The sequence below is a fragment of the Myotis daubentonii genome, chromosome 11 (genome assembly GCF_963259705.1).
Source record: "Myotis daubentonii chromosome 11, mMyoDau2.1, whole genome shotgun sequence".
Taxonomy (NCBI): domain Eukaryota; kingdom Metazoa; phylum Chordata; class Mammalia; order Chiroptera; family Vespertilionidae; genus Myotis; species Myotis daubentonii.
In genome coordinates, this window is record NC_081850.1 from 36504911 (window position 1) to 36518737 (window position 13827).

The window sequence follows — 13827 nt, forward strand, 5'->3', positions numbered from 1 at the left end:
TGCATTTCTAACACGGTCCCGGGGGTTGCTGATGCTGCTGATCTGCAGCATCACTAAAGAAGAACCACTGCTGAAGGCAAAGCTTTTGTTCTCTAGTTACCACGAATCACACCACTCCCTGTTGTAGTACACCTAACCCGCATCACTTACGTACAGCTCCTGCCTGGCCCCAGCAGGCACTTGTATTTATACCACTTGTGATCTATCTGATCTGACCTTCCGTTGACAACCTGAGACAGGTCGCCCACAGTCCAGCCTGCTGCTGGAAGGCTGCATAGTGTGGAGTACCCACTTCTCCCAGCCCAAAGGCACAGAGAGCTCCGCTGGGGCTGTGCTGGTGCTTGCTGAAGGTCCTGGGTGACCTGTCCACAGATTTTATACTCGACCTGCACAGAGAGATGAATTTCATTCGCAAGACAGGAGTGGGGAACATCTGGCCTTGGGCCAAGACATTAGGGGTGAGTTAATTAATTGTTTGACCAAATATAGCAGGCTAATTTTTAAGTGATAATTTTGTATGGCCGACGAATGATATAAATATCCAAATGGCCCTTGGAAGAAAAAAGTTTCCCACCCCTGCGTGGGAGGATACTCAGGTAAAATTCACCCATTTCTCGGGGATCACGGAAAACAGCCAGCCCACATCTGTTGGTTTTCTTGCCTCTGCTGAGTCTCGAGAACTCACAACCCTCTTGAGTTTTCCTTTAGGCAGCCAACTTCCTTTCCAGGGTTGTCTTTAAACTGGTGGACAATAGTGAGAGTTCTCTTGAATTTTGTCACCAGTTTTCTTTCCTTCAAACACCTGCTGGGGGAAGGTTGGTACTTTTCTGTTCCACCCCAGAATCTCCTGTATTTTCTTGGCCACCACATTAAGTTTTTAGCAAGAATCTGAACTTCTCTCCTAGTTTGTTTGTTGCTGGAGCATTGTGCAAGGGAAGTTAAGAACCACTGCTATAGCTCAGTGCCTTTCGAATTTTAATGCACGTGCCCATCACTGGGGGGGTGGAGAGGGGGAGGGCGCAGCTAAAATTCAGATTCTGAACCAGAAGGTCTAAGGCAGTGGTCGGCAAACTCATTAGCCAACAGAGCCAAATGTCAACAGTACAACGATTGAAATTTCTTTTGAGAGCCACATTTTTTAAACTTAAACTATATAGGTAAATACACTGTTATTAACTTAATTAGGGTACTCCTAAGGCTTAGGAAGAGCCACACTCAAGGGGCCAAAAACCGCATGTGGCTCGCGAACCGCAGTTTGCCAACCATGGGTCTAAGGTGCTGCTCAAGCATCTGCATTACTAACTGGCTTTCAGTGCTGCTGCTGCTTAGACAATACCTTGTGAAAGGTTATGGAATTAACCTGGTTAATAATCTTGCCTCTTGGTTCCTGGTGGCCTCAGACTAACACAATGGCCTCGAACTATCCGTCTGTGCAACACACTCCCTGCATGAAGCTGGATGCTGTCATGTTTACAGACTGTACTTTATCTACAGTGCCCCAGGCTTGGGCGGCAATGAGTTCTACGTCTTAGAGAGACTGGAAATTCTCAAATTCTTGGGGTTCAAATAAGGACATGTAAGAAACAGAAGCATCCCCTCGGACCCTACTTCAGAACAGACTTAAATTGCACTTACCTGGGTCCCTGGCATGTGTCCTCACTGCTCCCACGCATAAATAAAGGCACACAAACATAAATGGTATTGTTAGTTTGGCACCAGCATGCCACAATGCGAGTCAAAAGAGTAAGGTGAAGCCAGAAAGAGAGGAACAGTGAGCAATGTTGCCATCATTTCCGGAGCGGATGGATCCCAGGCATCTGACTGCACTTTCTCTATTAAGTGTAAAATACCAGAGTCATCACCAAAACAGGGACTCAGGAAGGCGCAGGATAAATCTGAGCGGATGCAAAACCCGGGACCAGAGCCAAACTGTGATAGTATCATACCACCACACGATGGCGCCATTGGCTCGAGGACCGTCTAGTGTCGGTCCCGGTGCGGTATAGATTTTGCGCGAGCAATCCTTACTAGTAAATGAACGTAAATTATAAGAGTGAAAATCGGGGCTGCTAGAAGCTGCTTTTCACCAGGCCAGGGGCCTTTGATACTTAGAACAATCTAGCAATGCCTAAGGCGCGCCCAGCTGCTGAAGGCTGACCTCGCTCTTGCTTGCTAGACAGAAGGATCCCTGGAGGGGTAGTGCACCTACACGATTAGTGAAAAAGGAATCTTTCACCCCTTTTGAGAAGTGAAAAATACTCTTCCATCTATTGCTTTTAAACTCCTTTTTCAGTCTATTGAGGGCTTTTGTGAATGGAAGAGTGCTTAGTGCTTTAATTGCATTTTTTCACTTAATCTCCAAAATAGCCCTGTGGCTTTACTATTACCCCCATTTTACAGGTGGGACACTGAGGGCTGACGTGATTAAAGCAGCTTGCCCAAATCATGAAGCCAGGACTTGAACCCAGTTCAGTCTGTCCCCAAATCCTGTGAACTTAACCACTGTGTTATATTACCTTCCATTCAATATTTATTCACAAATGCACATGTCCATACACTGGTCTTTCTTAGTCTTGTATTCTGTGAATTGCAGGGGGAAAAAACATCTTACATGATACAGTGTGACAGAGGAAGAATGGGTGCTCTAGGTACCCATAACAGGGGCACCTAACACATCCTTGGACAGTAAAAATTTCCTGGAACATCTTTATCTCTTTCCCTCCTTCCTAGTACTTCTTTATAACATGAAATGCTCTCAGCTGTCTCTGCTACTCAAAACTCAGCCTTCTCACCTAGGCAGTGCCCTGTACACAGTAACTAAACTTCCTCTATTGACTACTTCTTTCCCAGACCTTTCTCCCCACCAACTCCAGAATTTATTTTTCTCACTAAACTAATCTATGAAACAGAGACCAAGCTGGTTGCATTAATTCTTACTAATATGTGTATGACTGATAGTCACTGCAATATATTAGTTAAACAAGAGGTGTTTGGCTTCAATATAAAAGAATGTTCAGTAATGACAATTCAGTCTACAATACTTTGCTTGTTCAAGGAGACAGGCCCCGAGGAGAAGACAAAAGGTAGGGAGAAAGGATAAGACCAGCAGTTACAAAGAACCAAGTAGAAATTATGAACTTATGCACACCTGTGGTGCTGATCTTTCAATGATGATGAGTAAAACTAAGAATAAAGCTATCTTGTAGGCTAATTCCATGATTTGGACATGATATGGTCTTCTTCTTAATTTCTTTTTTAATTTTTCTTAACTGGAAAAGGACAGGCTAATTAAGAAACAAAGAAACCTGAGGAAATCATTGGCCATTTAAAAAATGATATAAACTATTCCAGGGTGACCAAATAGCCCTGCTTTTCTTTATATTATAAGAATGTAGTTAATAAATGTGAAAGAAATGATAAAACCAGAAAATGTCCATTTTTAACTCTTACTGAAATAACTGATTCAGGTAACTAGGGCGGGAGATGAAACCATATGTGAAAGGTGAAAAAGAAAAGACTAAAGGGGAAATTGCAATGGATGGGTCTGGCTGGCATCACGTGACCCCACTGATCCTGCTTAGTGGGACAAGACACCTACTATGTGCCTTCCGAATTGATGCAGTATGAGGTGCCCAGTATGTCCTATGAACTCTCACCCAAATATCTGAATCCATATCTAATAAGCATCTAGAAGTAGCTTCCACTCTACAGGAAATATATAGAATATGGAAACACATTAAATGATTCCACAAGAAAGCAAATATACAAATTCAGAATGGACGGCAATATGGGAGGGTCTGCTGTGAATAGAGGATACTTAAGAAACATAAGACCCAAATGCAGTGTCCGGACCCTGAATAAAACAAACCAACAGTAAAGGGAGAGAGAAGACTTGGGATAATTGGGGAGTTTTTACAAGGAGTTGGTATGTGATGATACCAAGGAATCACCGTTAATTTTGTCAGATGTGATAATAAAATTCTAGTTATGTATGAATACATCCATGTTTTAGAGATGTTTACTGAAGTACATAAAGGTGAGGTAACATTATGTGCCTTAAAGTCTGAATCAAAAGGAAGAAAGCAGAAATAAGAAACATGAATCAGGCGTGGCATAATCTTCATCATGGCTTAATCTTGGTGATGTGGGCATTGGGGTTCACGTTACCTGTCTCTATAGGTGTTTTTTTTAATCATTGAAAAGCAAAAAGGCATGCCTACTTCCCGTGATGTTTGGTGGGTCAAAATAAAATGCAGTAGGTCAGTAGCTCAGCTTTGATGGGACACACCAAAGCTCATACTAGAGAGAACCCAAGTGGCCCCCTTATCAAACTGCACTGCATTCATTTATCCACCTCAGAAAGACAGGTGGCGCCATCAGCCTGGTTAGGTTTGGTACGGTGCCTCCAAGCACTTGCAATGGGCGCACTACAGACAACTTGCTCCCTAAGACACTCACCTATATGTCTTGGCGGTTGGCTGCAATGGTTCTGCCAGCTTGGAGCTTGGGTCAGGGACCTGTTCAAAGCCAAGTGTTCTCCCGGAACTCCAAGAAGGAAATGCTCACTGATGCAGACAGCTCTGAAACACATGAGAGATGCTCGCCCTCATTCGTAATCAAAGAATGCAAATTAAAGCGTGCTGATGTGTTCAGGTTGTGGAAGGTCAGAACAACTGAGAACACTTGCTGACGATGCAGGGAAATGGGTATTCTCACACCTTACCAGTGGGAGTGTGAACTGGAACAGTGCCTGCAGGGGGGCAGCTGGCAGCACCTGGTAAAATGACAAATGCATGTGCTCATTGGCCCAGGATTCCTCTGGTAATAATTTACACTGGCTCCCACCTCAAACCACGTTTGTCCAAGCTTACTCACGGCCACGTTGCTTGTAATAGCGGATGGTTGGAAAACGCCAACACCTACTGGAGGGGCCAGCTGAATAAATTATGAACAGCACACAATGAAATACTATGGAACTCTTTAAATGAAGAAATCATTTCTACAACCATATCAAATTACCTCCAAGACATATTAGAGTGAGAGAAAAAGCATGATAAGGCAACTGTGCATATAGTAGACAATTATCTATATATATAAAAGCCTAAGCGACCGTCCTACCGTTAGACCATCCGACCAGTAGGTATGACACACACTGACCACCAGGGGGCAGACGCTCAATGCAGGGGCTGCCGAGCTGTGCTGACTTGGCAGCTGTGGTTCTTGGGTGACGGACCTGGAACCAGAGAGGAGGGAGCCCAATTCTGGGATGCATCACCTGAGAATCACCTTCTTGCAATCCGGGACCCCTCAGGGGATGTTGGAGAGCCAATTTCGGCCTGATCCCCACAGTCCAGGCCAAGGGACCCCACCGGTGCACAAATCCGTGCACTGGGCCTCTAGTTTGTATATAACAGTAAAAAAAACTGCTCTGCTGTGTGTGCATAAACTGCCTCTGGGAGGACACTCAGCACATTAACCATGTTGGTTGTCTTCAGGTGGCTGGGAGGGGGGAGAATTTTCTCTTGACTGCTGAAATCTGTGAATGTGTGACCTGTTCAAAAAGTAAAGATAATAATAATTTCCTAACAACTGAAAGCAAGAAGGAGTCGGTCGACTTTCAGACAGAGTTTAAAGGGAAGCGTGGTGATTTGGAGTCAGAGCTGGGCAGGAGCAGGGAAAAAGAACAAAACACAGGTCAAGCCCATTTTAAGTCCGGTTGGCCCGGTCACTGTAGCTGACCAAACTAACCCTAGTTTCAAATCACCCTCAGGCTGCTGTCTCCAGGTGAGAGGAGGGGCCTCTGGACGCCCCGGAGCCTGGCGACCCTGGCATCGTGGTGGCAAAGTGGCCAACGGCTGGGCTGTGTCACCAGCTCTCAGGGAGGGAAGCCCAGTCCCTGCCCACCCGGACAGTGTGACCCTGCGGAAGCAACTCAGCCACTCTAGGCCTTCTGCTGGGTAAACGCACAGAGAAAACGAATCACGGAGACACAGCCACAGCCAGGACTAGAGCTCCTTCCGTGTTCCCATAGCATGTAGTGGAATCAAGTTCATTTTCCAAATATGACAGTTCAAATACAGACAGTGTCTGTTTTTCAAATCTATAAAACATGTACCTGTAAAAAAATAAAAGTGTAATCAGGAAAAATAAATAGTATCTACCTGGCAGGGCTGTTATGAAGATAAATGAGTCAATATATACACAAACTAATAGAGTTAAAATAAAGGTTTGTTATCATTCTCAGAAAGAAAAAGATGAGACTTGGAAATACCTAAAGATCAGAATAGATGTAGCATCTGTTCTGCTTGAGGCTGTCCGTCATCCTAAAGTGTGAGCCTGTGTCCACAAACCACACCAGACGACCACCTGAAGAAGGGCAGATGTGGGGTCTTGGAGCTGAGAGGGGCCCCATGGGTCACCTCGTGTCCCTGAGGTAGAGCCATTTTATGCTCACCAAGTGAATTTCTCCGCTATTTCCCTTAAGGGAGGCCACAGTCTGGATTCAGCCAATGAAATGTGAGCAGAGGAGGGGCCATATTTTAAACATTGGCAATCATTTGAGGATGAAAATGAAAACTTGGTACTAGTCAAAAACCAATGACATCTGAGGGCTGAATGAGAACCACCTTGGCTCCACTGTTTCCTTGGCTACAGGAATAGGACCATGGCCACGGCCACGATTGGGCCACAGAAGTATTGCTCTCCTGGTAGGACTGCCTGATCTAGCAAACAAAACCACAGGACACCCAGTTAAACTGAACTTCAGACCAACAATGAAAAAATCTTTAGTGTAAGTATGCCTAGGCAACAGTTATGCTGTAGAATGTAGGTATGTTTCAGGCAGTCTGTAATAACAAAAGCACAATATGCCAATTAGACCGATGGCCTTCCCCAGGAAGCCAGGACAGTGAGGAAAGCCCAGGTCCTGGGTGCCAGAGGGCAGCCAGAGGAAGGAAGGCCTACTCTTACACGAATTTCGTGCATCAGGCCTCTAGTACTTATATAATATTGCCTACGAGATAGGTAGGTAGATAGATAGATAGATAGATAGATAGATAGATAGATAGATAGATAGACAGACAGATAGATAGATAGAGATTGCCTGGGACACACTTACATTAAAAAATTATTCACTGTTTATCTAAAATTCAAGTTTCACTGGCATATTGTACCTGGCCCTTGACCAAGGCAGTTCATCTGCGAGCTCTTCTTTCTCTGGCCTCAGTTGGCCAGGAAATCTTGAAAACAAAGGTGTTTGGGCCAACGAGGCTCAGAGCAAGTCACCAAAGCTCTGGAGTGAGAAGGACTGCTTGGGTCAGTGCAGGAAGGAGCGGGATTATTCCCACCCACAGAGAGGGGCACTCCCATGGGCAAGTGGGGCCCTGGACCAGGGAAGGCTGTCTGGGTAGGTACCCCTAGCAAGCTGGTTTCCCCAGACGGCAGGCCTTGAGGCCACAGCAGGAACACACAGGACTCTCCCCACCCCTTTGATCACTGGGGGCCGCCAGGGCCGATCCTCCACAGGCTGCCTGGCTTTCACAGTCCCCACGCTGCAAGGACTGCAGCAGGATGCTCAAAACACCAGGGCACGGGCCTGCTCACCTCCACCGCCCCCTGAACACTCATCCTCTCATCATGCCGTAGGTGCTGGTGGGGGCCTGCGGCACTGGGGAGCTCCGCTGGGGCTGCTCCAGGTGCCCTCCCCCCACCTCCTATGAGAGGGAGGCCATCCCAGAATCCTCAATCCTCCCTCCTCACCGGAGGCTTCACTGTCTAAGGCTGTCCATTGTCAGGAAGGAAGAACTGTTCCCCTATACTCTTATGTGAATAACTGGGGACCTGCCAATTAAACTAACAAGACACATCAATAGGAGAAAAGGCACCTCATTTTTATTAATATTTACATGCATCTGGGAGCACAGAAAGGAAGTGAAACTCACAGAAATGGTTAGACTCGGGGGCCTATATACCATTTTTAAAAAGGAAAGAGGGCCAGAGCTTCAAAAGGTGACAAATGGGGCGAGGGCATGACTAGAAAAGCCGGGGAACTGATGGAAGGTAAGGGCGATGCTGGTAAGGCCTGTGTATGGGAACTCACCTTGGTGTTGACTCCCCATCTTCAATAATGAGAGTTTACCTTCTCTCCCTGGTACAGGGCAGGCACCTTCAAGGGGAAATGTATGCCCTGCCTTTAGGCAGCACAGGGAGGGCAGAGAATTCTTCCTGCTTCTGTTGATTCTCACCTGCCTTCAGCTCACTGAGCCCCTTTACCACCCTGCTCCCAGGTGGAGCTGGGGGATAGCCCTATTGGTCACCACCCTCCCCAAACTCTTACACAGACCACGGACCTCCCCCAGGTGAGCAGGGTCTGAACCGCACGCCTACAGGGGGTGGGAGCCCCACTCTGTCCATCTTCCCTGGCTCTTCCCCCTCTCCCTCCCGCCTCAAGGCAACTGTTTTCCCATCTTCATTCCAAACCCTTACTGACTGGGTCTAACTCCAAGTTTGGGGGGAGTGGGTGTGTGAATCCTCCCTCAGTCATTTTTCTTGTAATTGATCAAACCAATCCATAACCCTGAAGGGTAAGTCACTGTCCGCTCACCCCCAGCTCCATGGGGGGGATTTACTCACTGTCACTCCTCACTTCTGAACTCGGGTGTGGACTCCCCTCCCCTCAGGAGCCTTATCCCAGCGATTCGGACAGATCCCGTGCCTCTTACACTGGGAGAGCATTTCATTCGCTGGGTTGGGTAATTTAGGCACAAGCCATCTATTCTCAAATATCACAGCTAGTAGATTTGTTGGACTGGCTGGACTGGCTCTCTCCGGAAGGCTGTGCCGCGGACAGGGGACAGGGGTGGGTTCAGCGGTCCTCACTGACCTGTGGATCCCGGAGGGCAGGAGGGTGCCTGCTCCCAGAGCCCCAGCTGAGGAGGTTTGGGGGAAGGAAATCCAGGCCCCAGATGGTTAACGGAGGTCGCAGGGCATTCCAGATGCAGGGGTGTGTGGGCCACACTTTGAGAAACTGTGGATTAAATGATCTTCCTGGTCTTCTATGATTTGCCTGACAGGTTTAAGACAGCTGTGACTTAACATTAGGTTTCCTTCCTGGTGGTTTTAGAGAATTCATATTTGAGTTTAATCTGGGAACCCTTGTACTGTCAGTGTACTCGCGATCCTTTCTGTGGAAATCTCTGTGGTCAACAGGCACCACCATCAGCAAAACAGAAACTTGTCAGGAATTCCCTGCAGAGCCAGAGTCAAGCGACTGGGTGTGTGTATGCCGGGTCTGTAGTCACAGCTGTCCTGGAGGAAATCCTACAACTCGAATAGAACAGGACATGGCAAAGATGCCTTTGGACAGCCTCACACCTTTCTTGTTTGGCCAAGGGTTTCATTATGACCAAGGAGTCCAGGAAAATGCTGAGTTCATCCCCTTTTGCCTCACTGACCGCCAGGGGGCAGCCGCGTCGGAGAGAACATTCAGTGATGTAGGCTGCACAGCAGGGTCTCTCCCTCTGGACTTGATGGATTCCTGACAGAAAGGGAGAGTAGGGAGGGTTCCCGCTGTTTAAGTGCAGGATCTGCTTCCCACCTCTGACGGAGGCATCTCTGGACCAAAAGAAAACCAGGGAGCTGGGCAGAGAAGGCCCAGGAGCTCTAAAAACCTGGGACATCTAAGCCCATAGAATGGGACCGAAATCCACCTCCGCCTCCACAGAGCTGTCCGTGGGCAGGTTACTTCTTTGCGTCCTCATCTATCCAAGGGGAACGGTAATACCACAGACCCGTGTGGTGGTTGAGAGGTCAAATGAGTTAACAGAGGTGGAGCACTTTAACAGCGGTTCTCAACCTGTGGGTCGCGACCCCTTTGGCGGTCGAACAACCCTTTCACAGGGGTCGCCTAAGACCATCCTGCCTATCAGAAATTTACATTACGATTCATAACAGTAGCAACATTACAGTTATGAAGTAGCAACGAAAATAATTTTATGGTTGGGTCACAACATGAGGAACTGTATTTAAAGGGCCAGAAGGTTGAGAACCACTGACTTAGAACAGTGGCTAGCACAGGCTATCAAAGATTTATAAATGATTGCTCCTGAGTCCCACTTAACTCCAAACCATTCTTGGAAAATGCCAGATTCTGAGTGGAACTGGATTTTAATCTGGTTTTTAATAAGTTAATTTGTATTTGGATTGGATCTAAAATATTTTAAAATAATAACATCTAACAGGTGCTTTGAATTGCTAATTTGAATAAATCAGTGTTGGATTAACAAGATTTTTTTCTATGGGTACAAATATGGATATATAGACACGATTCTGACAGATACGTACAGGGTACTTTTGCAAATCAACTATTCTATTTAATGAGCTATATATGCATTATGCCCAATTGCCAATTATGCCCAAGCTCAAGATATATAATAATGTGTCTGTGATACTAAACCCTATTAGACATAATGTTTCTTAAAGATTCAGGGCCTGCAGTGAATCACGGATATCACTGTATTGGAGACACTCAGACGGGCTGGTCCACAGAGCTCTCCTGTAGGCAGGAGACTGCATGCATCAGCGTTGGCTGCAGGCATTTTCATTCATTCATCAGCTTTGTTTCCCATACGTGGCTGTCCACTCAGACAGCCCCAAGTGACAGGTGTCTGCCTGGCTGGTTTTAGGGCAGAGACGCCATGTAGAGACGTGCCGAGGTCAGGACAGAGGCCTGGGGTGACCAATGCAGATAGCATGTGCTCAATAAAGCCAAGTTCGCTACCTGGCTTTCCAACCTCTCCCTGCATTTTTATTTCAATTCCCGTGAGTGAGATTTTTTGGAACTCTGCATGAACTGAAACCACTTCCTTTTTTCTCAAAGGGAACAAGCTGAGGGAGATGGAGTGGCAAAGATTTATCAATAGCTTTCATAGCGAATCCTTTTACTGCCCAAGCTGTTCTCTTGCAACCCGTACACTTTTCTTCCTTCTCCCTACTTTTTTCCCTGGGTCCCTACTTACTATGCCGCTTGGCAAAGCAGAAAAAGGTACCTCCCAAAACAGCACACTTTCTGGTCTGGCAAATTAGAAAAAATTTTCAGCCCCTTCGTGCAAACACAAAATATACGACCACCTGCAGCAGTCAGTGTCACCCAGTGTTCCCCAGAGACAGGAGCCAAGGAAAAAGGCCAGGTGTGCATGGAGAGCCAGTGTCTTCCGGTGAAGACAGAGCCGCTTGCCCTGCATAGCAGCCCTGGGCTGAGAAAGGGCTGGGTCCCAAGTCAAACTCACCTGCCCTCCCTCCACGGAAGCCACCACACATTCCGGTTCCACCGTGTTTGAATAGAAGGCAGAGATTCCTTCTTGCCCCAAAATGCCTTCCACGGACCTTTGGAGTCTTTCTTAAGTCACAGAGCAAGTGTGAGGTTGTGGTTTAAACCACCGAGCTGTGACTCGGGTCTTCTGGAGGGATCCTTCATCTGAACAACTGCTGAGTTTACTTTTGGTTAAGTCCAGTGGCTTTGCCCACAGGATACAGGAAACTCTTGACACAGCCTACCAACTCCAGCAAACTCTCGGAACCCAATTAGTAAGTGAGCTCCATTGAAAACCCCCCACCCTTGCTGTTTACCTTCACACCGAACTAGTAAGTGATACAGCGGGAACTTTGAAGCATATCACCGAGGGCAGGATTGCCTCTTCCGAGACTCCTCTGCCCTCTAAGATTGGAATTTGGGGAGGATGCATTTGGAAATGATTCTTTTCCTCCAGTAATGACAACATCCAGTACCACATAAGAAATGAAATTGAAGCATTGATCTTAATCTTCAAATATAGGATAGCTCCAATATTAAAATTAACATATAAATTTAGCATCCATCTTATTTTCGACTCACTTCTGCTGAGCAAAGGCACATATAAAGAATGAATCACTGAAACAGTATGCAGTGAAATCAAGTTCATTTTTCAAAGATGTCAGTTCAAATGCAGCCAGGGCCTGTTCTCTGGGCACCCAACAAATGTTCCCCAGAGGCACCCGCCCCTCCCGTCACTCATCGAGCCAGGGTGCAGCCGGGGACCTTGGGAGACGAGCTCCTGGTGAGCAAACCCTGGAACATGTGGCCCCTACACTGCGTACCCCTTCCTACGGCGCAGCTTCATTTTACCGATGGCGAATGTTCTTGGGTTCTTAGAAGCCTGCCCTTTACCTGTCACAGCCTGGCCCGCAGGTCCAGCATCACTGACCCTTTTCCCTGCTACCTGTTATCACTCCAGGTGGCTCTACTATTCATTTCAACCACAGCCACCTACCTGGCTAACAAATGCCTTGCTTCTCAATGCGTCACCACGAATTGCAATACTGCACAGTGAGACAGCACCTCACGCCTGTTAGGATGGCTATTATGAAGAAGACAAGAAATAACAAGTGTGGGGATCTAGCGAAAAGAACACCCGTGTGCACGATTGGTGGGATCGTACATGCGTGCCGCCACCGCGGAAAACAGTGTGGAGGTTCCTCAAAACAATGAAAACAGAACTACAACATGACTCAGCAAATGCCCCTTATGGGTCTATAGCCAGAGAAAACGAAACCACTATCTTGAAGAGATCCCTTCACCCCCATGTTCATTGCAGCATTACTCACAATACCCAAGGTATGGAAACAACACAAGTATCCATCAATGGATGAATCAATACAGAAATGCTCTTTACTAAGTGAAATAAGCCAGTCACAGAAAGACGAGTACTGTGTGACTTCACTTACACATGGAATCTAAAAAGCCAATCATGGAAACAGAGAGTAGGATGGTGGTTGCCAGGGGCTGAGGGGTGGGGAAAATGGGGAGATATTAGTTAAAGGGTATAAATTTCCAGTTATAAAATAAGTAACTTCTAGGGAACTAATGTACAGTATGGTGACTACAGGTAACAATACTGTATTGTATAGGTGAACGTTGCCAAGAGAGAAGGTCTGAAATGCTCTCGCCACACACACACATGAAAAAGTAATTAGGTGAGGTGACCGATGCATTAACTAACCTTATTGTGGTCAACATTTCACAATGTACACATGTATCAAATCATCACAATGTACACGTTAAACGTACACAGTGCTACATGGCAATACTATCACAATAAAGCTGGGCAGAAAGACTGTTGCTAGTTCTTAAAACTCAAAGCTCCGGGGCAAAAAGCTACCTCCAGGAGTCACTGTCAACTAGCAATCACGACTTACTGAAGTTTATGCTAATATCTGGCCCTTTCCCAACCAGAAGCTTCCAGAAACAGGCATTTCTGATCCCAAATGTGTACTCAGTCTAATCACTAACATGGACGCTAACGTTATTTGAACTGGATCTAGGCCTTACATACCGAAGTTTCCTCTTGCCACAGAAAAGCGGGGGCGGGGGGGAGAGGGGGGGTTGGGAGGGGTTAGAAACCCCAGCATCAGAGTTTGTACCCCTGAGCTCGTCTATTGGGCATAGATTTTAGAAGAAAACCCAAGAGTGTGATGCAGAGTGAGGTGGTCCTCAGATCTCAGTGAGTTCAAGAATTACCTGGGGAGGATGATAAAAATACAGGTGCTTTGCCCAGCAGGTATTGCTCAGTGGTTGAGCATCAGACCATGAGCCAGGAGGTCGCTGGTTCAATTCCCAGTCAGGGCACATGCCTGGGTTGGTGGCTCGATCCCCAGTGGGGGGTGTGCAGGAGGTAGACGATCAGTGATGTTCCTCTCTCATGGATATTTCTATCTCTCTATCCCTCTCCCTTCCTCTCTCTCTAAAAAATCAATAAAAACATATTGTAAAAAATGTACACACACACACACACA